Genomic DNA, 24113 nt, shown 5'->3' with positions numbered 1-24113 from the left:
TAAAATAAACACTTGACTCTGGCCTTTCCCTGTGAACCGCCTTCCTCCTCCTTCAACCTCTGTTTTTCCTTCACCTATAGGGTGTCAAATCACCATGGTTTTTCTGGAGTAATGGGGAGTGTCAACACCATTAACCAGCTTGATCTAACTATACTCAACAAGTAGAGAATTCATATTTTCTCAAGAAAACCTGACACATTTACAAAACTTGATTATCACTAAGATTATAAAGCAATATTCAAAAATTTCAAAGGTTAATAATCCAATCACATATTCTGATCACAATTCTAAAAAATCAATAAAAAGGAATTTTAAAGCACCATACATTTGGAAAGTTTTATAAAACACTATTAAATAACCCATGGTCAAAGAAGAAATAAAAATGGAAATATAAATGAAATTATAATAATTAAACTATAATTTTATAACTGAAAGATAACTTTGGATATAATAAGTTTATCAAAAGTTCTGCCATATAGTAAAAACAGTATCTACAGGAAAATTTAGTTTTAAAATTTTTACATTAGAAAAAAGCTAAAAACTAATGTTTCCAATTAAAAAATTTTTAAGTATAATGAAAGACAAATTAAAAAGAAAAAAAGATAAAGTTAAAAATATTGGGTTTCCCTGGTGGCACAGTGGTTAAGAATCCGCCTGCCAAGGCAGGAGACACAGGTTCAAGCCCTGGTCCAGGAAGATTGCACATGCTGCAGAGCAACTAAGCCCGTGTGCCACAACTACTGAGCCTGCGCTCTAGAGCCCGCGAGCCACAACTACTGAGCCTGTGTGCCGCAACTACTGAAGCCCGCGCACCTAAAGACCATGCTCCACAGCAAGAGAAGCCACCGCAATAAGAAGCCCACGCACCGCAACAAAGAATAGCCCCCACTCGCCACAACTAGAGAAAGCCTGCATGCAGCAATGAAGACCCAATGCAGCCAAAAATAAAAATAAACAAAATAAGTAAATTATAAAAAAAAGAATCAATAGGCTAATTGTTAACACTGACAACCAATGTTTAATAAACAAGTAATAAAAGTATTAATCAGTGAATATAAAAATAAAAAGATTCAATACAGAAGGTCAACCAAAACAATTTTTTTAAAGGCTAATAAAGTAAAAAATCTTTACTATGCTGTCTAAGGGAAAAAAAAGAAAAAATACTAATAAACCAAATTAGGGATAAAAGGGTATAGATACAACAGGAATTACAAAGATACTAATACATAAGAGAAAATTCTGAGTTTTTTTGCCAGTAACTTTGAAGCTTTTTGTGAAATGAACAAAATCCTAGTGAGATATAATGTATAACTGATTTAGGAAGAATGAGAAAGGTTGAAAAGTCCTATAGCTATTAAAGAAGTTGAAATAGATGTTTTCACAGGTTAATTCCACCAAAGTTTAAAGGTGAATATCTCTTATGTTATGCTTCCTCTCCCAGAAGATAAAAAAGGGGGGATGCCTTCCAGTCCATTAATGAGGTTAAGTGTAACCTTAATATCAGTATGAGAAATGCAAATTACCTGCCAGATGCACTCACCATTCCGATAGTTTATGTGAGTTAAATCTTTATCTTGCATCATGTGGCATCACAGGACAGTATGCTATTTAAAAATCAACAAGTAAAAGTATAACAATACTATTTAAAATTATGGGCATACAACCGATGAAGCTAACAACAGACATAAAAAATTATCACCTCTGGGGAGTAAGAACAGAGTTGGTGGGTGGGAGGACTTCTTCAGAAGCACTTTTGAACTGTTTGACCTATAATCAAATGATAAATTAAAATGTGTGTTTTATCAAAAACAGAAGAAGAGGATATATGGATAAGAAGTAAAGATAGCAATTGGAATATAACATATTTCCAGGAACAGGAACAGGTTAACGAGTGTCTGAAAGTTTAGATCTTATTTTCTTCTTCCATTACCAGGCTGCCTTCTTCACGATTGGCTGGGACAGTGTTGCCATGGAACCAGGGCTTGTATAGTCACAGCATCATGTTTGTCATTGTTCAGACGTATCGCTTTTTTTCAAAATAGGTATCAAGGCTTTGCCATAAATTAAGTTACCTCCTTTCCCTGTTTTGTTTTGTGGTTCTTGAATCACTAGAATTATTTGGATTAATGCACGTTTCCTCATTTGCTTCTATAATAAAAAATATAAATATAAATGAACTGATAGGTGTAAAGTACCTAAAACATGGTAGACATCTAATAAATATAAATTTTCTCTGCTGGGTTTCTGGACCCACTCATTACTTCTCATTGGAAGATTTAAGGGGGGAGATAGGATCAAATCGTATTTTGTAGACTTCAATTAAGCACTGCCATTTTCTTAAAACTGATGTCCTTTTATTACTAGAGCACATAACTGCTATTTGTTATTCCAGCACTTTCATGAATACATAAGCACTCCTTTTCATTTGTATATCCTTAAAGAACTAGTATGTTGGCATTATTTTAAGATAAGATTCTCGAAAGCACATTCAATAGGTTTTGTGGAGCATTTAAGTGGATACAAAGATTGAGGAGTACCCAAATAGTTACCATCTACCAAGGATCAAAGTTACATCATCATATTAGGACAACTTGAGAAAATAAGGGATGGGAAAACAGAGTTCTTGAATAATTTTGTTTGTTTGCCCTCATTGCATGCAGTGAAAAACAAATCCTCTTGTGATTCAAACATTAATAAACCATTCTAGATAGCTCTCAATGTCTTCAGTACGTATATTGCTGAAAATATTAAGTTTTTGTAGCTATTTTCTTAGCTACATAGACGTCTTATTCTTAGCAATGACAGCTAACAACACTTTCTCTTTTGCAGGGGATAAGTTAAATCCAAAAGGGTCCTGGGACACAAACGATCCCTGCAAATATTTCCTGATGTCAGAAAGACACTTCTCTTGCCCATTTATCCTTGTAGTAGCAAAGTGATATTAAGTTCCTTAGTGTGACTGGAAAAGAAAATCACCAAAGTAGGGCTCAGTCAAGGAAAAAAATCATTGTATGTTCAAATATAATACTGCGGTTCAAAACGAAACAGCAAATGTTGGAGCCAGTACCCTTCAGGTCAGATGAATAAGAGCTGCAGATGAAGAGTGATACTCTCCTTTCTTGCTAAGATTTTGCTATTGCAGAAGATTTGGAGGTGGGATATTAAATTATTTGCTCTACTTTATGACCACTGCATAGTATTCTAGAGCCTCCTATGTGAAGAAAGCTCATGAAAATAAAATATAGAGAAAGAGGCGGAAATGTTGAAGCCCTTCATTGAGGTTCTTTAGACCAGTGACCACAGAAGAGATCCCACAGTATCTAGAGTTCAGTGCTGCCTTAAGGTTCAATGAATAAAGACGTAAAGACAAAAATCCTTATGCCTTCCATTACTGAAGTATTAGCTAATAAGTGAACAAAGACATCAGGATACTTGGCTGAATTTCCCTCATTTCTTCAGGATTTCTGGAATCATACAGATGTTGAAATAACCCCTTTGAATCAAATGTATTCTACTCTTGGTAAATGAACTTCTGCTTCAGAAGTTCACTTGAAAGAAATTTGATGAAAGGCTTGATGTCTTGGTCATCTGCAATTTTCCTCAGTTTACGCACACTGGGCTCTGGATAGGAAAGAAGGACTTTCACAGAGCATGAATCGAGCATCTATACTGTTTTTCACACCCACCTCAAATCTGAACCCTTTGAAAAATAGGGGTGTAAACTAACTTTGTGAAAAAACTGGTCTCAGTAGTCCATAACCTAAAACACATTGTACTGCAGGGGTTTAATCTAACTTTGTGAAAAAACTGGTCTTGGTAGTCCATAACCTAAAACACATTGTACTACAGGGAAATAATATCCTGAGGATTTTTTTTTAAAGGAAACACACTCCCCAGAAGCATTAGCATTATGCTTGGTTTCCATCCACGTCAGGTGTCACACTTTATAACATGGGATACCTCTGTTTACACAGATCTATTTCAATAAAGTTGTTAAAATTCAGATTGTGAACCCCACTGGTTACTAGCTTATGGAGTTTTTATATTTATGTATTCCTCTACAAAAAAAGCTTTATTTGTGGATGGAGTGAGTACTGCCTATTTGTAAAGTCCCAAATGGGTCTTCTTGTGCCAAAGCCTATTATCCTACCATTATAATTCCATGTTTTTGAGTCCTGAAAACTTTTTGTATTCAGAAGTTCCCTATTATACTTGTATGCACAGCTCTTCAAGCTTATGTTTCTAAAATTGCAGTAGATCTACCACCTGGCACATGCAGAATTGTGTCAAGGGAATGAGAAACTATATAATAAATATGACATCTCCTCCTGGAAAATAAATTTCACTTGAAAATTTTGATGCAGAAAGTGAAGTGATTTAAATGAAAATTTAAACACATTTTCTATTTAAATATATATATATATATATTTATATTGTTGAGGGGAATGCTAAGTGTGTGTAAATTGTTAGGCTGAAACCCAAAACTTCAAATAATTTCAAGGATATGGAGTTCGTGCTAGTGATTTTCATTTGTTTGTTTCAAATGGCACAAAGTACCCAGGTGGCTTAAACACACACACACAAAATATTTGCTTAGATAAATGAAAAGTCCAGGAACGGGACTGGCTTTAGATACAGCTTGTCCAGAGACTCAAAAGATGTCTCCTAGACTTTGTTTTTCTTCATCCTCTCTCAGAATCTTCCCTCCTCCGTACTGACTGTATTCTTATAACCAAAAGATGAGTGCCAAAGCTTCATATTTTATATCTTCTCTGTCTTTAATCTCAGGGGGAAAAAAGCAAGAGTCTCTTTCCTAGAAATCTCAGGAGAAAAGAAACCTTGAATCTCACTGACTCCGGTTGGGTCACTGAATGAATCATCGTGGCCAGCTATAGAATTAGCCAAATGTCACACCCACCCTGGAACTTCAACAGAAGTCTATAAATTGAGAGTGGAAGCATCCTCTCCCCACTAGGTAAATTGTGGGATGTTTCCCAGAATAAAAGTGAATCATGCCAGGTGGCATGTTTTACACACACACACACACACACATTGCTGTCGCCCTACCTCACCTCATACACACACACAACACCTTCCCAGGTTTAGTTCCATATCTTAAGGTTATGCTGGTGGAAAAGAATCTGAGACACACTGCTTTAACTTATCCACCAGCACTTTAGCAGGGATTAACAGCTGGTGGAATCCAGCAACGCTCACTGGCGATAGGATAGAAGTACCCAGATCAGAGGCTTCCGATGCACTGACAGCAGATGCAGCAAAGATCCTTAGCTCCTGAGTTCCTTTAGTGCTTTTCTCACCTAATGACTTGCTGATGGGAGATAAACCTAGCTGACTTAGTCAGCGTAGGCAGAGCTGGAGGAGTGTTTGCAGGACAAGGCCTTTTTGAACTCATCTTCAAGGTTGGCCAAGATAGTTGCCAACAGTATAATGAACCATAATAATGACACTGCAGAGAGCTGTAAAGTGCGGGATGATCAATGCTGAGCTCGCAAAGTATCTGATCCTCTAGGCAAACCACACAACTGGGAAATTCCTTGTTAATGGATGAACTTTGTTTCTCTCCAACTTTCAACAGCAAGGGGTTTTGTTTCACGTGCTAAAGCACTGCACTATATTTTCCCATACTCCTTTTTCCCCAAAAGCAGATATCTTGCTCTGCCTCAAGAGATTACATTGAGTTTATTATGAAATTTATTTTCATGTAACTACTTGTTAAATATACATGAGGTAGTGGATTTTGCTAGAGAGAATCCAGATTTTGTTTAAGGTGGAAATGTGCCCAGAAAAATAAACCCTCCATATCCCAACCTTGGTCGCAGATAAGGGTGACCTTGGGACATATTTCTGACCATCGAGATATAAGCAGAAAGCTTCTGTGGATTTCCTTCCCACTTCAGTGACTTCCTGACACACAGACATGAAGGTTGAGCTGAAGTAGCCATTCTGTGACCATGTGGTGACACACATGAGGGTAAAACCGTGTGTCAAGGAAAGTACAAAGGAGGAAAGAGCCTGGAACAATGACAGAATGTGCTGTACCACCCTGGGTCTAGGCTTAGTTGTTCGATGAAAACCTTAACGTATGTTGTATGAAGCCGCTATAATTGACTTTCCTTCTGTTGCAGGCAGCCAAACATGTTCTTCATCAGTAAAGGCTGCTTTTCAAAATTCTGCAAAATCTATTGATTTCTCACAACCATGGCAGAAAATTAGCCCAAAATAATTCATTCCACTGGAAGTTCAGCCAGTATAATTTCTCCCCATTTTCTTTTTTTCATTTAATTGATTTTATTGTAACTGGATCAGGTCTGAGATGAGGGAAATGGAAATAGCCTTGTTATAAAGAATCAAACATTATAATGGTTCTAACTGAAATTAAGCTTTTCTTATAGGAGAATTATAAATATATGAGCATTGCAAGAGCTGACTATACACTTTCACGTTCATATTTTCTGCCAACAGATTTGATCTTTCACCATCATGTAATCCAGATAAAAGGAATCACTTGTCCCATATCAGGCATAATGGGAAATCGCACAATCCCGAGAATATGGGGGCAAGGAGTGCCCCTCTTTGACCAAGTAGCAGGTCAAAGGTGACCTACATCATCTCTCCTATGAAAAAATGTGCTTCACCATGACATGGAAATCAGACTTGATTTTAGACCACATAGTAGGGCTTTCCTCTTGATGTGAAACTAATAACAATAGCAGCTGTGTTTTTTTGTTTTCTTTTTATTCTCAAACTGATTGTTAATGAGAAAAAACGCGGAGCAGTTAACAATGCAGCTCGAATCTTTAGTCTTTGCTTTCCAACTCAAGCACTGAAATATGACACTCCTTTCATAATATTCTGGCCACCACATTCTCTCTTTTCTTTTTGGCTTCAGAGTCCTTTCCAAAAGGAAACATGCTGCCTGGCATTCTATACTACTCCTAATTTCCAGGTGGAAAAATGAGACAGATGAAGTGACATCTAAAAACACCGGGGATGATATTTTTAAAAACAAGACAGTAATTCAGATCTTCTTGCTTTAATCTCTGTGTTACCATGACAAAATATTTATCAAAGTTCAAGAGATTACTGATATGCAATAATGACCAATGACTACACGTTAATGGAGCTATTCATAATAAACTCATTAGTGAAGTAACTGGAAAAGAAGTTTAAATATAAAGAGTGATTTTCACTATTCTGTTTATACAGTATTGAAACAACCATAACTTCAAACACCCATAAAAGTGCAAAACTCTAAGTAACATTAAACAATAATTGATAACTCTGAAATACTGCAACATCCTGACGTATCTTCCAAATGACCAAAACCAGATGAAATTTTATTCAGTATAACTTCAGTTTTTTTACACAGAACTATGTATTTTAAAAACTGTAATCCATGTAAGATATACACAAAACCCCGAACTGACTAGACTGTTCAATGAATAATACTTCACACTGCTTTGTTGTTATGGACAAATGAGCTTATAATTCAATGAAACCCATTTAAGAAATTCTAATCTACAGAATGACATGTTCAAATTGTTTGTTTTATTAACAAAAACCTCCTATTCCTTTGTCAGATGTTTAATTCCTCTAAATATCATCTTTAAAAGGCCTGACTTGATTGTTGTCAAAATAAACCACAGGTCAAGTGCAACCCTCCAGTATCCAGCCTATGGGCTCTTCATGAGTTTTGGTTCCGTGTAAGCCACACAATGACCTTCCCATGAGTTTTCCATTGGAGATTTCACAGTCTAATTTTAACGGTCTCCACAAAGTATCCCTCCCTTCTCTAGGCTTTGGGTAGAATGTCAAATTAATAATGGCACGTGGGTGCTTGCTTCGGCACATATACTAAATTGGAACGATACAGAGAAGATTAGCATGGCCCCTGTGCAGGGATGACACGCAAATTCATGAAGCGTTCCATATTTTTAAGCTGGGACGAAGTGAGAGAGTGGCATGGACATATATACACTACCATATGTAAAACAGATAGCTAGTGGGAAGCAGCCTCATAGCACAGGGAGATCAGCTCGGTGCTTTGTGTCCACCTAGAGGGGTAGGATAGGGAGGGTGGGAGGGAGACGCAAGAGGGAGGGCGTATGGGGATATATGTATACATATAGCTGATTCACTTTGTTATACAGCAGAAACTAACACAACATTGTAAAGCAATTGTACTCCAATAAAGATGCTAAAAAAATAAACAACAAAATAAATAAACACTGATATAAGGGGAAAAAATGGCAGGTGGTGTTCCTTAGCATAGCTTGCCAAAATGTGATAATTTCCTTGGAAGAAAAGCCATGGGCTGCAATCATGCATCTGAGTTGACAGACATTCAGATGGATCCTATATAAAAAGAAAAGGTTGGTGTCTTCTGGAATATGAATGTCCACTTTTAATAAACTCAAACAGATCCCAACATAAACATCTTCAAACTTGATGGGTTTTACGTGACTCATCATTTCATAGATTCTTGGCACCAAATTTCTGGGTATTATATAACCCAACCCACCGCAGTAGGGAGGAAACACCTTGAAGGGATGCCCCTGGTATGAAATATGGGGGTTTGGGTAAAATCCTCTATAGGAATAATCATCAATTAGAGGATAATTTGTGAAAAACTCCTCTGAGTGGTTTAAATTTAAAAGATACTTCACTAAGTTGCCAGTATTGATGAAAACACCAGTGTCTGTCTTCGTGATGTACCATGCGTTGGGGCAAAACTCAGTTACCCACCTAAATGCCATAATTGTTTTCAAGGTCACATTATTGTATGTGTCTAAAAAATCTTGTATTATGTTGCCATAAAGGAGGTGTTCATCCTCTAAGGATAATGCTAATACTTTGTCTTCCCTTTCAGCCTACTGGCCTAATAAGAAAAACGTAAGAACCTCATATCTCCACCAAGACTTCTTTTCACCCCGAGTAACTCTAATGGCACGTCTGGCTTTCACATCTGAGGGATGTGAGGTCACCGGGATGACAAGACATGCATTTTGATGAGAGCAGCTCCAATGCTCTCGAAGTGTGAAGTGGAAGACTTGTCTGTAAATGGGCTCATAGTCATAGAAGTGCATACAGTTCACGCGTTCTAGCACATTGTAGTGGGGAAGACTGAGGTACCACATCACCAGGAAACTCAGGAGCGACGGCAGCAGGAGGCTCCAGGGATCTCAGTGACATCCACCCGGAAGGGTGGTTCGGAGCGCCGGGGCCATTCACAGACGCTCAGGAGCACGCGAGCCTCGGGTTCTTGATTTACTTCTTCTGAGTGAAAGACCTTCAGTTTCATCAACTGAACATTCCATAGCAAGTGGTAGTCAAAACTAATGCTTGAAATTTCTACTGAAAAACAAGACTCTCAGATTGGCCTAAAACTCTGCCATATACTGCTTACAAGATACATGCCTGTAGAATTTCAGATGAGACTAAAGCACTAGTTGAAGTCTTTTGTTTCCCGTATTCCATATGCTTTAATTAAACGATTTGCCGTGAATTCTCCAGCGCGCCGCGCGCACCCTGCTCCAACGCGGGCAGAGGGCCGATCCTCCCCCTCCCCATTTTCCAAGGCCATGTTAATACTGACATCTTGGACAAGTCACTTAACGTTTCTGAAACTCGCTTTCTCCACCTCTAAAGTGGTATTAACGTATCACCTATTCCCCAGGTGTGTTATGAGGATTAACTGAGATAATCTGTAAATATTTCCTGGTAAAATATAAGCACTAAAAAATGGAATCCATTATTATTAATTATTATTTAATTGTATAATCTTGACTGGAAAGAAACATATCAAAAGGCACATAGTAACCGCCTAATATGCAGTTATGAATGAATGGTTAACAGTGGTTGTCTGTTTGTTGGGAGTAAGAGAGTTGGTGATTCTTTTTTCTCTTCTTCTGCATTTTCTAAATTTTATTGAATAAACATATTTATTATTTTGTAAGAACATTTGTTCACCTCTCCGTCCACCCTAAATACCTAATAACCAAAATTATATATATTATATATTTACTATAATATATAATTTGATATAATAAATATATTTAATATGTTTTAATATAGTTATTTTGCATTTAATTGATAAAGTATAGATTTATAACATATCTGAGGCTTTATTTAAAAGACTAAGAGTGTTAGAATGAGGGGGAAGATGCAGTGATGCCTCTGTGAATACAAACACATATGCACGTATACATGCACAGACAGTCACAAATTATAACAATAAGCTATTTGAACAAGACACACCTAAACCATGGCATCAAGAGTTTAAAAATAAATATGTAGTCTATAAATAAAGCAAGGATAACAATATTATTATGTGACATATAAAATTCAAGGTGACAAGCATCAAACAGTAAGAATGCTTGCTTGAATTATATTATTAATAATGTGGCCCATTTTTATATGGTAGAATACAGCAAATACGTAATTATGTTGCTGCGTTAGGAATTAAGAATTTCTGTGTACGAAAATAAGGGATCAAAATAAAATGACACAGCAAAAACTTGTAATGTTAAATCTGAATTGGAAATACTATTAAATCATGAACTTTTTCTTTAAAAAGTATGTATTCCCTAGTTCTGTCCACTTAAAATGCCTGAAGGCAATGACACCCCCAGGAGCAATGAGTGCTCCTATATGTAGACTGTGCTCCGTAAATACCAGGGTTCTTTGGATAAGTGGCTGATTACAAGTCTGAAGCATAACATTAGACTTGCCTGAGACATCTTGTTCCAGAACTCAAGGACACTATCACAGACTAATGGGGTTACAACCCGATGACACAGGAATCACATGAAGGAAGAAGGGACACGTGAACGCCAAAGAGCGCAAAGTCTACAAATTATTAAATCTATGGAACAGAAAAGCTATGAGTTAAAAAAGGAAAAGAAAAGAAGAATTTATAGTAGTACTTAATAAAGAGAAAGCCAAAATAAACTCAAATCCTGAAGATTATTGCAAATAACCATTACAACAAAGAAATCTAGCTAATGAAAGTGAAAGAGAAGATAGAATTTTAAAAATAATTCGACTTCTGGTTTCCAGTTCCATATGCAAGGAGCCTGGAAGTCACTCCATCATAGCAACAAGCAAAAAGCTGAACAGACTGAAAAATCAACAATTCCTCATGGATTCATAAGAGAGACTGAGGGCACAGGACAAATCCCCAACACTGGAGAGACAGATGGCTGAGTATAGGGAGTCACATATAGTCAAGAGCATAAACTGCCACAGGGACCAGTGCCAGGGTGGGAAAACCTCAACTATAATTAAAAAGTTGCTGGAAGCTCAGTGTGGACAAGTCCGAGAGTTAAAAACTTTGGGCAGACCCTATCACATTGAGATCCCCACGCGTTTTGTAAGTTTTACCCGCAGGAGCTCAACCAGATTCTCACTGTAAATACTGGAGAAAAATCCCCTCTTGCTTCCAGCAGGGGGAGGAGAAAAGAAAGAAACTGGAAATGAACCACAGTACTCTGGGTTGTTTTTTTTTAATGGATAAAACAAACTTTATTTTATTTATTTTTTTTAAATTTATTGTAGGGCTTCCCTGGTGGCGCAGTGGTTGAGAGTCTGCCTGCCGATGCAGGGGACACAGGTTCGTGCCCCGGTCCAGGAAGATCCCACATGCCGCAGAGTGGCTAGGCCCGTGAGCCATGGCTGCTGAGCCTGTGCTCTGCAGTGGGAGAGGCCACGACAGTGAGAGGCCCGCGTACCGCAAAAAAAAAAAAAATATTGTATAGTTGATTTATCTATAGTTGATTTACAATGTTTTGTTAATTTCTGCCATACAGCAGAGTGATTCAGTTGTATATATAGATACATTATGCATGTATATACATATACACATTATATATATATATGTGTGTATATATATGTATACATTCTTTTTCACATTCTTTTCCATTATGGTTTATCACAGGATATTAAATATTGTTCCCTGTGCTATACAGTAGGAACTTGTTGTTTATCCATTCTATGTATAATAACTTGCATCTACTAATTCCCAACTCGCAATCCATCCCTCCCCACCCCTCTCTGCCTTGGCAACCACGAGTCTGTTCTCTATGTCTGTGAGTCTGTTTCTGTTTTTTTTTTTTGCGGTACACGGGCCTCTCACTGTTGTGGCCTCTCCCGTTGTGGAGCACAGGCTCCAGACGCGCAGGCTCAATGGCCATGGCTCACGGGCCCAGCCGCTCCGCGGCATGTGGGATCTTCCTGGACTGGGGCACGAACCCGTGTCCCCTGCATCAGCAGGCAGACTCTCAGCTACTGCGCCACCAGGGAAGCCCTGTTTCTGTTTTGTAAATAAGTTCATTTGTGTCGTATTTTAGATTCCATATATAATTGATATCATATAGTATTTGTCTTTCTCTTTCTGACTTACTTCATTTAGTATGATAATCTCTAGGTCCATCCATATTGCTGTAAATGGCATTATTTCATTCTTTTTTATGGCTGAGTAGTATTTCTTTGTATATATCTGCCACATCTTCTTTATCCATTCATCTGTCAATGGACACTTAAGTTGTTTCCATGTCTTGGCGATTGTAAATGGTGCTGCAATGAACTGTGCTTAACAAGGCCTGTCCTTAGGAGAAAGTACTTAACCAGCACTTATTCTGCTGAGGTATTACCGGACCATAATGGACCTAGGGGAGGAAACTAATCAACTCCAGTCAGTTCTACACTTACACATGGGAGAAGGGAAACACTGAACTCCAGCTCATTCTAGCCATCCTGTCTGACTTAAGCGGAGAGAAAAAACTGAGAAATACTTGTGAGGTTCACAGTCTAGAGGCATAGGCTCAGGTAAGACTGAGACTTAATCATAGGACTATAGAATTATTCCCCTGCAAACCCACATTATCACCACATTACTAGAGAACTCTTTACAGCAGTGCTTTTACCCAGTACATCATGTCTGGCTATCAAGAAAAAATTACAAGGCATACTAAAAAGCAAAAAACAAAATTTGAAGAGAAAGTGCAAGTGGCAGAACCAGACATGACAAGGATGTTAGAATTAACAGAAAAGGAATTTAAAATAACTATAGTTAATATGCTAAGGGCTCTAATGTAGACAGCATACAAGAACAGATAAACAAGGGAAACAGAGAGATGGAAATCCTAACAAAGAACTAAAAAGAAACAAAATGAGGAATACATTAGATGGGCTTATTAGTAAACTGGACACAGCTGAGGAAAGAATCTCTAAGGGTATCTCAACAAAAACCTCCAAAATTGTAAATAAAAGATAGTAAAAACTTTAAAATAAAACAGAACAGACTATCCAAGGACTGTGGGACAACTACATAAGGAAACAGAAGAAATATCTGGAACAATAATGAGTGAATTTTCCCAAATTTTCAAACTGGTCAGACACCAAACCACAGATCCAGGAAGCTCAGGGAACACCAAGCAGGATAAATGAAAAGAAAATATACCTGCACCTAGGCATGTCATTTTCAAATTACAGGAAATCAAAGATAAAGAAAAATTTTAAAAGCAGCCAGAGGAGAAAAAATGTAAGAAAAGAATTATGTTCAACTTCTCCTCAGAAAACATGCAAGCAAGAATAGAGTACAGTGAAATATTTAAAGGGTTGAGAGAAAAAAACACCAACCTGGAATTCTGTACCCTACAAAATTATCCTTCAAAAGTGAAAGACTTCCTCAGACAAACAAAAAATGAGGGACTCTATTGCCAGTAGACCTGCCTTGCAAGAAATGTTAAAAGAAGTTCTTTAGAAGAAAGGAAAATAATATAGGTAAGAAATTCAGATCTACATAAAGAAAGGAAGAGCATTGAAAAAGGAATAAGTGAAAGTAAAATAAGAACTTTTATTTTTCTTATTCTTGGTTCTTAATAGATAACATTTTTTCAAAATAATAATAGCAACAATGTATTCAATTATATATATATTTGTAAATGCTTATGTGTAAGTGAAATGAATGACAACAATGATACAAGGGATGAGGAAGAAGGAATTAGGGTAATTTTCTTATTATAAGGTACTCACTACCAGTGAAGTGGCATAGTTTATTTAAAAGTGAACTTGGATTATTTCTAACTATATATTGCAAACTCTAGGGCAAGAACTAAAATAGGGGGAAAAAAATGAAGCATAACAGGTATGTTAAAAAAGGAGAGAAAATGGGGTCATATAAAATGTTTGATTAAAACCAAAGGCAGAAAAATAATGAAAGACAAAAAGAGGAACAAAGAACAAGAGCAACAACTAGAAAAAAGTAACAAATATGGTAGTTATTAGTGCAAGTATATCAATAATCACTTTGAACACAGATGGTATAAAAGCACCAATTAAAAGACAGAGATTGTCAGGAATTCTCTGGCAGTCCAGTGGTTAGGACTCGGGGCTTTCACTGAGGGGGCCCACGTTTGATCCCTGGTCAGGGAACTAAGATCCCGCAAGCCACATGGCACAACCAAAAAATAAATAATAAATAAAATAAAAGACAGAGATTGTCAAAGTGGATCAAAAAACAGGACCCAAATATATGTCATCTACAAGAAACCCACGTTGTATATATTGCATACATATAGCTTAAAATTAAATGGATGGAGAAATATCTACCATGCTAACACTAATCAAAGGAAGCAGGAGTAGTTTATCAATTTCTGACAGAGCAAATTTCAAAGCAAGGAAAGCTATGAGGGATAAAGAAGGGCATTACATAACGATAAAGGGTCAATTCTCCAAGAAGACATAACAATGTGTATGCACCTAATAGCAGAGCATCTAAATATGTGAGGCAAAAATTGATAGAATTGCAAGGAGAATAACTGAATCCACCAACATAGTTGGAGACTTCAACACCCTTCTATCACAGATGGAAAGATTCAGCAGCCAAAAAAAATCAATAAAGACTTAGTTGAACTCAACAGCACCATCAATCAACCGGATATAATTAACCTCTATTGACTGCTTCATCCAACAACAGCAGAATACACATTCTTCTCAAGCTCACATGAAGCAATCACCAAGAAAGACCACATGCTGAGTCATAAAACACACATTAACAAATTTAAAAGAATAAAAATCATACAATGTCTGCTCTCAGACAACAATGGAATTAAGCTAGAAATCAATAACAGAAGGGTAACTAGAAAATCCCCAAATATGTGGAGATTAAAAACCACACTTCTAAATAACATGGGTCAAAGAAGAAATCTCAAGAAAAATTTAAAAATATTTTGAACTAAGTTAAAATGAAAACATAACTTACCAAAATTAGTGGGATGCAGTAAAAGCAGTGCTAAAAGGGAAATTTATAGCATTGAATGCATACTTAGAAAAGAAGAGGATGGGAGTGAGGAGAGGAGGAATTGGATGAAGGTGGTCAAACAGTACAAACTTCTAGTTATAAGATAAATAAAGTCTAGCAATGTAATGTACAAAATGATAGCTATAGTTAACAATGTTGTATGGTATACTTGAAAGCTGTTAAGACAGTAGATCCTAAGAGTTCTCACCATAAGAAAATTTTTTTTCTTTTTCTTTTGTATCTACGTGAAATGACGGATGTTAACTACACTTACTGTGGCAATCATTTCACAATATATATAACTAATACCATTATTCCATATGCCTTAAACTTACACAATGCTGTATGGAAAGTATATCTCAATAAAACTAGGGGGAAAGAAGAAAAGAAGAAAAATCTAATATCAGCCACCTAAGTTTCAACCTTAGGAAACTAGGAAAAAGAAAACACAGCAAATTCAACCCAAAGTAAGCAGAAAAAAATAATAAGTATAGCAGAAATCAATAACATTGAAAATAGGAAATCAGTAGAGAAAATCAACAAAACCAAAAGTTGATGGAAAAGATCAGTTATCTATAAGCCTCTAGCCAGGAAAACTAAGACAAAAAGAGAGTGCACACAAATTACTAATATCAGAAATGAAAGAAGGCAATGACTTTTTAGATACAATACCAAAAGCATGATCCATGAGAGAAATTACAGATTAGCTGGACTTCATTAAAATATAAAACTTCTCAAAGTTAGCAGAAGGAAAGAAATCATAAAGATCAGATCAGAAATAAATGAAAAAGAAATGAAGGAAAAATAGCAAAGATCAATAAAACTAAAAGCTGCTTCTTTGAGAAGATAAACAAAATTGATAAACCATTAGCCAGACTTATCAAGAAAAAAAGGGAGAAGACTCAAATCAATAGAATTAGAAATAAAAAGGGAGAAGTAACAACTGACACTGCAGAAATACAAAGGATCATGAGAGATTACTACAAGCAACTCTATGCCAATAAAATGGACAACCTGGAAGAAATGGACAAATTCTTACAAATGCACAACCTTCCGAGACTGAACCAGGAAGAAATAGAAAATATAAACAGACCAATCACAAGGACTGAAATTGAAACTGTGATTAAAAATCTTCCAACAAACAAAAGTCCAGGACCAGATGGCTTCACAGGCAAATTCTATCAAACATTTAGAGAAGAGCTAACACCTATCCTTCTCAAACTCTTCCAAAATATAGCAGACGGAGGAACACTGCCAAACTCATTCTATGAGGCCACCATCACTCTGATACCAAAACCAGACAAAGATGTCACAAAGAAAGAAAACTTCAGGCCAATATCACTGATGAACATAGATGCAAAAATTCTCAACAAAATACTAGCAGACAGAACCCAACAGCACATTAAAAGGATCATACACTATGATCAAGTGGGGTTTATCCCAGGAATGCAAGGATTCTTCAATATACACAAATCAATCAACGTGATAAACCATATTAACAAACTGAAGAATAAAAACCATATGATCATCTCAATAGATGCAGAAAAAGCTTTTCACAAAATTGAACACCCATTTATGATAAAAACCATCCAGAAAGTAGGCATAGAGGGAACTTTCCTCAACATAATAAAGGCCATATATGACAAACTCACAGCCAACATCATCCTCAATGGTGAAAAACTGAAACCATTTCCACTAAGATCAAGAACAAGACAAGGTTGTCCACTTTCACAACTATTATTCACCATAGTTTTGGAAGTTTTAGCCACAGCAATTAGAGAAGAAAAAGAAATAAAAGGAATCCAAATTGGAAAAGAAGAAGTAAAGCTGTCACTGCAGATGACATGATACTATACATAGAGAATACTAAAGATGCTACCAGAAAACTACTAGAGCTAATCAATGAATTTGGTAAAGTAGCAGGATACAAAATTAATGCACAGGGCTTCCCTGGTAGCGCAGTGGTTGAGAGTCCGCCTGCCAATGCAGGGAACACAGGTTCATGCCCCGTTCCAGGAAGGTCCCACATGCCGCGGAGCAGCTGGGCCCGTGAGCCATGGCTGCTGAGCCTGCGCATCTAGAGCCTGTGCTCCTCAATGGGAGAGGCCACAGCAGTGAGAGGCCCGCGTACCGCAAAAAAAAAAAAAAAAAAAAAAAAAAAATGCACAGAAATCTCTTGCATTCCTATACACTAATGATGAAAAATCTGAAAGTGAAAATAAGAAAACACTCCCATTTACCATTGCAACAAAAAGAATAAAATATCTAGGAATAAACCTACCTAAGGAGACAAAAGACCTGTATGCAGAAAATTATAAGACACTGATGAAAGAAATTAAAGATGATACCAATACATGGAGAGATATACCATGTTCTTGGATTGGAAGAATCAACATTGCGAAAATGACTCTACTACCCAAAGCAATCTACAGATTTAATGCAATCACTATCAAACTACCACTGGCATTTTTCACAGAACTAGAACAAAAAATTTCACAATTGGAGCTGGAGGAATCAGGCTCCCTGACTTCAGACTATCCTACAAAGCTACAGTAATCAAGACAGTACGGTACAGGCACAAAAACAGAAAGATAGATCAGTGGAACAGGATAGAAAGCCCAGAGATAAACCCACGTTTATAAGGTGATATGGTCACCTTATCTTTGATAAAGGAGGCAAGAATATACAGTGGAGAAAAGACACCCTCTTCAATAAGTGGTGCTGGGAAAACTGGACAGCTACATGTAAAAGAATGAAATTAGAACACTCCATAACACCATACACAAAAATAAAGTCAAAATGGATTGAAGACCTAAATGTAAGGCCAGACACCATCAAAATCTTAGAGGAAAAGATAGGCAGAACACTCTATGATATAAATCACAGCAAGATCGTTTTGACCCACCTCCTAGAGAAATGGAAATAAAACCAAAAATAAACAAATGGGACCTAATGAATCTTAAAAGCTTTTGCACATCAAAGGAAACCATAAACAAGACAAAAAGACAACCCTCAGAATGGGAGAAAATATTTGCAAATGAAGCAACTGACAAAGGATTAATCTCCAAAACATACAAGCAACACATGCAGCTCAATATCAAAGAAACAAACAACCCAATCCAAAAATGGGCAGAAGACCTAAATAGACATTTCTCCAGAAAAGATATACAGATTGTCAACAAACACATGAAAGAACGCTCAACATCATTAATCATTAGAGAAATGCAAATCAAAACTTCAGTGAGATATCATCTCACATCAGTCAGAATGGCCATCATCAAAAACTCTACAAACAATAAATGCTGGAGAAGGTGTGAAGAAAAGGGAACCCTCTTGCACTGTTGGTGGGAATGTAAATTGATACAGCCACTATGGAGAAGAGTATGGAGGTTCCTTAAAATACTAAAAATAGAACTACCATACAACCCAGCAATCCCACTACTGGGCATATACCCTTAGAAAACCATAATTCAAAAAGAGTCATGTACCAAAATGTTCATTGCAGCTCTATTTACAATAGCCAGGAGATGGAAGCAACCTAAGTGTCTATCAACAGATGAATGGATAAAGAAGAGGTGGCACATATATATAATGGAATATTACTCAGCTATGAAAAGGAACGAAACTGAGTTATTTGTAGTGAGGTGGTTGGACCTAGAGACTGTCATACAGAGTGAAGTAAGTCAGAAAGAGAAAAACAAATACCATATGCTAACACATATATATGGAATCTAAAAAAAAAAAAAATGGTCAGAGGAACCTAGGGGTAGATGGGAACAAAGATGCAGACCTACTATAGAATGGACTTGAGGATACAGGGAGGGGGAAGGGTAAGCTGGGACGAAGTGAGAGAGTGGCATGGACATATATACACTACCAAATGTAAAATAGATAGCTAGTGGGAAGCAGCCGCATAGCACAGGGAGATCAGCTCGGTGCTTTGTGACCACCTAGAGGGGTGGGATAGCTAGGGTGGAAGGGAGGGTGACGCAAGAGGGAAGAGATATGGGAACATATGTATATGGTTAACTGATTCACTTTGTTATTAAGCAGAAACTAACACACCATTGTAAAGCAGTTATACTCTAATAAAGATGTTAAAAAAAATAAAATACGATAAAATAAAAGTTCTGGTCTTCAAAAGACAGTGTCAAGAGAATGAGAGGACAAACCTCATATAGGGAGAAAATATTTGCAATATACATAGCTGATAAAGAAGTGTTAGCCAAAATATACAAAGAACTCTTAAAATTTAGCAACAGAAACCCAAACAACCCAATTTTTAAAAAATGGACCAAAGACCTTAACAGACATCTCACAAAAGAAAATATACAGATGGCAAATAAGTATATGAAAAGATGCTCCACATCATATGTCATCAGGAAATGCAAATTAAAATAGCAATGGGAGACTTCTATATACCTATTAGAATGGTCAAAATCTGGAACACTGACAACTCCAATTGCTGGTGATGATGTGGAATGACTGGAACTCTCATTTCCTCCTGCTGCAAAAGCAAAATGTTATAGCCACTTTGGAAGACAGCTTGGCAGTGTCTTACAAAACTAAACACATTTTTATATAATCTAGCAATCATGCTCTTTGACATTGCTGGTGGGAATGAAAAATGCTACAACCACTTTAGAAATACGTTTGGCAATTTTTTATAGTTAAACCTTTACTTAGCATTCAACCCAGGAACTCCGCTGCTAGAAATCAAAAGACAACAAAATGAAAACATACATTCACAAAAAGGCTTGTCGAATGTCCATCAACTGGTAAATGAATATACAATTGTGGTATATCCATACAATGCAATCGTCCCTGTAGATTAAAAAACTGTATTAGTGATATATGTAGTAATATGGATGAATGCCAAAAGCATTATGATAAATGAAGAATGCAGACACAAACGACCACATAGTTTATGATACCATTTATATGACGTTCTGTAACAGTCACATTTGTTCCCCAAGCATGTTTCCATGTCTCTACATGAAATACACTTTTCTTCCTCACCTGAAAAATTCTACTCATTATTCATGGTACAAGCCTCCACCAAAATATATCAATCATTGGTTTCTGATGCAACTTTTTGGAAGTTTCAGTTACAGAAATTACTTTTTTAGAGGTATTTTTCCTCTGTTTTCCCTAGAAAATATAAATTCCTCAAGGACAAAGATCCTCTCTCCTTTGTATTCCTAGTGTTTGGCAATGACTGATATGTGGTAGGATCTCAATCCATGTTGAACAATGTGTTTAGTTTTCTGTCTTCCAGATTCCCTTTTGGCCAGCATTTCTATAATGAAAAACAATTCAACTACAACTAAGTTGTCTCTATTTTAATTTATTGGTGTTGTCTAATTTTAGAGAATAAGCCGAAGAAACAGAGAATATCTTATTTTTTCATATAAAAATATAGCTTTTAGTACACTTTCTCTTGGTCATTTGATAGAAACTAAGTCCTTTCTTCTTCTTTCTTGTTTCCTTCCTTCCTTCCTTCCTTCCTTCCTTTTTTTTGATTGTCAGTATTTCCTGCTAAGGAAATAAAATGAGGTGGTGTTTAAATAAAGACAGGAAAGATAGAGAAATCTATTTAGTGGACACTGAGAAAATTCTGACAGCTACTGTATGATGGAGCTGGTGATAATTATATTTTCACAGGCACATTGCACTGATATTTAAGCAAAATACACTGAGAATAAATACTTATAGAAACATGGCAATTCATTTCTATTGTCAAGCAAATTACAAATTCCAAAAACTTCTTTAGAAAATCCCACCATGAATTCTCATTCATTTGTTAGGCTTGATTGCTCCTGAGAAAGTAAAGGTTTTGTTTTTTAAGATATAAACATGTGTCTACCTATATAGACCTAATTAAGAAAAGTGCGCATACTTAAAACAACATTTATAGGTTAATAAAAGATACTTTTATTTAAGGGCCTTAAGGTAGAAAGACGATGAACTATAGAGCTAGCGACAACATTTAAAATAACCAAGAGGAACAAAAAGAAAATAGAAAACTAAGATCAAACGAATATAAAATGAATTTATAAATACACACACACTTTCAGGGGAGATCTATTTTAAAGGGTAACTTTAATACTGCATAGCACACATTTAACAAAGTAACATTTTCACTATGAGAATAAGCAAGGAAATCTGAAAATAGGGCTCCCCACAAAGTTCCCTTTGCTAACACTAATTTTCACTCAATCCATGTGTAGATAGCCTTGGACTGTGGTCTCATAGGATGAGTGGTGAGACCACTAAGGGGAGAAGATTGAGAAATACAGCCTAATACTCATGATCCAAGGCGGCCAGCAATCATTCTTCCCGGGGCCTCCGGAATCCACCACCTCCAGCTTGTCAGCTCAGAAACGTTGCCTTCTGTTTGCCTGGGCTTTCCCTGCTCTCAAGGACCTACTGCTTCAGATTATTCCTTTCTTCCTGCCCCCAGACATCTAAAATGTCATTGAACTTTTGCTCGGTGCTCTATGATGGGCTGTTGGAATCTACTTATCTTGCAGCCACCCAAGACAAGCCTCTATGTAAGTTCCCTTGCTTTTTAAACCTGCCACCAGCCAAGCTAGAGTGGTCTGCCTCTTTCTTGGGTCTCTCTTGCCCTTTGGTTCAGAGACTGGTTTCAGATTACACCAGGAAGCTCCCGAGGAGGTTGCACAGCAACAGGGGGCAGTTCAACCCATTTCCTACAACTCAGCTGAAATTTCTGGAATGCCAGTGTGAGCCAACCTTGAAGGGCTGGGAAGGTCAGACATAAAGACTGTGACACTTCACTCAACAGCAGGAATCAGACGTTCCTCTAGGAAGTAGGAAGGGCTGGTCCCCTACTTTATTCATCCAGCTTCTTCAGGGGAGAATTCTAAGGAACAGAAAGAATCAACACATTGGAGCTCAGTAGGAAGATGGGGGAGGGGAAAACAAATGCCAAACACAACAGAGAGGATAAAGTCCCAAGGAGGCAGAAATACTGGCAGAGATGGTCACAGATATCCCTGTGCCTCATAGAAAATTCTCTTTCTCCACTTTAACTTCCTGCAAAATAAAATATTTGTAGATGTGAAGAAATTTCAAAGTAGCCTGGAGGGGCCCTGGAGATGTTTGGGTTCTTGAGAGGTTTGAACTTCAAGGGCTTATGGACAGGATTTCAATGACCTGAGGTCTCTGGGTCTCCTGAGACATTTGGGTGAAAAGGAGGTAGAGGTCTTTCTATGGCAGTGAGCTCCAAGGAACACAGTATAACCCAGAACAGAAGCTGGGGCTAACTGTTCAGGATTGACTCTGGTAAAGGCAGAGGAGTTGTCTGAGTTCCTTTTTCTGCTGCCCCTGCTTATCTAGGGGCAAAATTTCAAGACAAAAGTCATGTCTATAAATTAAGAAGACGATTTTGGAGTTATCATTTATCATTGCTGCATCTCTTGGGGCCTAACCCAAGGAGAGAGGAACACTGTTTGAGGCAGTAAGGCACTTTAATAGTCTCCATGCAAATCCCGGAGGGGAAGTTTGCAGGGAGAAATCAGCTCCACCACAAATAATGAAAATGCACAACTTGAATCCTTTAAAGGCCCAGGAGATACATAAATGAACAAACTTACAATGAATAACATCCCTCCAAAATGCCATGAAATGTGTGTGTAAGTTTCTAGTATAAACAAATTCACCTCAGTACAAAACACAATGCAGAATATTAATTAGTCACCATTATTCTGGTAACTGGATTCTCGGACAAACCAGCTGCCCAAATGTACAGCTCTTTCTGGAATACATAACATTTGGAGTTAGAATCCTCATAAATGAGGGTGGTGATGAGAAACTGAAAAATGTTCTTCTAAATTTTAAATGAGATAATACAGTGCCTGGCATACAGGAAATGCTAAATAAATGGATTTCATTTTCTATAAATTTCTATTCCCCATCACCCTGGACTTCTCCTTTTTGCACATTCTTCCTTAATGGCCCCAAATTCCTGATGGCATCACAAACCAATGTCAGAAAGACCCATCACTGGATTATTAGGGACAGTACTCTCTACACTGCTCTTAATGTTGTGCAGGTGGGATACAGATCAGCTGGGATTACATTTGAATAGACATGGAGGTTCAGAGCACAGATTTAACAGCAAGTCAAAGAATGTCTACCAGAGCAGCTCATTAATTACATGATTATTTTATTTTATTTTATTTTACAATGAAATAGCATCTATCCATCCAGGAAGATGTTCCTTTACCTGCTGTTTGAAAGCAATGATTTCCATAGTTGACTTGTGTATATGTATTCCTTCAGTGACTGAATGTCTGTTTAAAGCAGTTCAAGAGCTCAGAAAATTCCCTCTGATGTGACTATGAGGCAGGAACAGTATTTAGGATACTGTAAAACTGCCTCTGGTATTCAGGTTTGCAAGCATTTAACAAGCACCCTCTGCAGAGTCAGGTACCACTGGGTGCTGGGAGGATAAAAACAAACAAGACAGGGTAGAGTTTACCCTCAAGGAGCTCAGAGACAAGCAGGTGGCGCGAGTACCGTGTGAAATGAAGGGTTATAATGGAGAAGGGGCGCCAGACCCGGCTATCCTGGGAGCGAGAGGCTGGAGAGGCGACTGCTTATAAGAGGCGATGTATGAGAAGAGTCTTAGACAGTGAGTGACACAGGCCAAGCAAAACAGTTTGGAGCAGAGTAGAGCGTCCCAGGAGGGAGTGGGGCAGAGAGTGGAAATTGACTGGGGTCAGAGGAAGCTACTATTCCGTAAAAGAGCTTAAAGCTCAAACTA

General features: G+C 37.3%; 1 pseudogene across 1 annotated transcript in view; it reads right to left on the bottom strand.

The window, feature by feature from the left end:
- The window catches only part of LOC309974357 (UDP-GalNAc:beta-1,3-N-acetylgalactosaminyltransferase 1-like), a 100293-nt pseudogene that overhangs the window by 64764 nt on the left and 11416 nt on the right, over nt 1–24113 (bottom strand). The window contains exon 2 of the transcript in view: nt 8249–9372. The product of the transcript in view is annotated as a UDP-GalNAc:beta-1,3-N-acetylgalactosaminyltransferase 1-like (transcript). The remainder of the gene's footprint in view (nt 1–8248; nt 9373–24113) is intronic.

This window comes from Leucopleurus acutus, assembly GCF_964270905.1.
Source record: "Leucopleurus acutus genome assembly, chromosome: 17".
Classification (NCBI taxonomy): Eukaryota; Metazoa; Chordata; class Mammalia; order Artiodactyla; family Delphinidae; genus Leucopleurus; species Leucopleurus acutus.
This window is presented reverse-complemented; position numbering and strand designations above follow the sequence as displayed.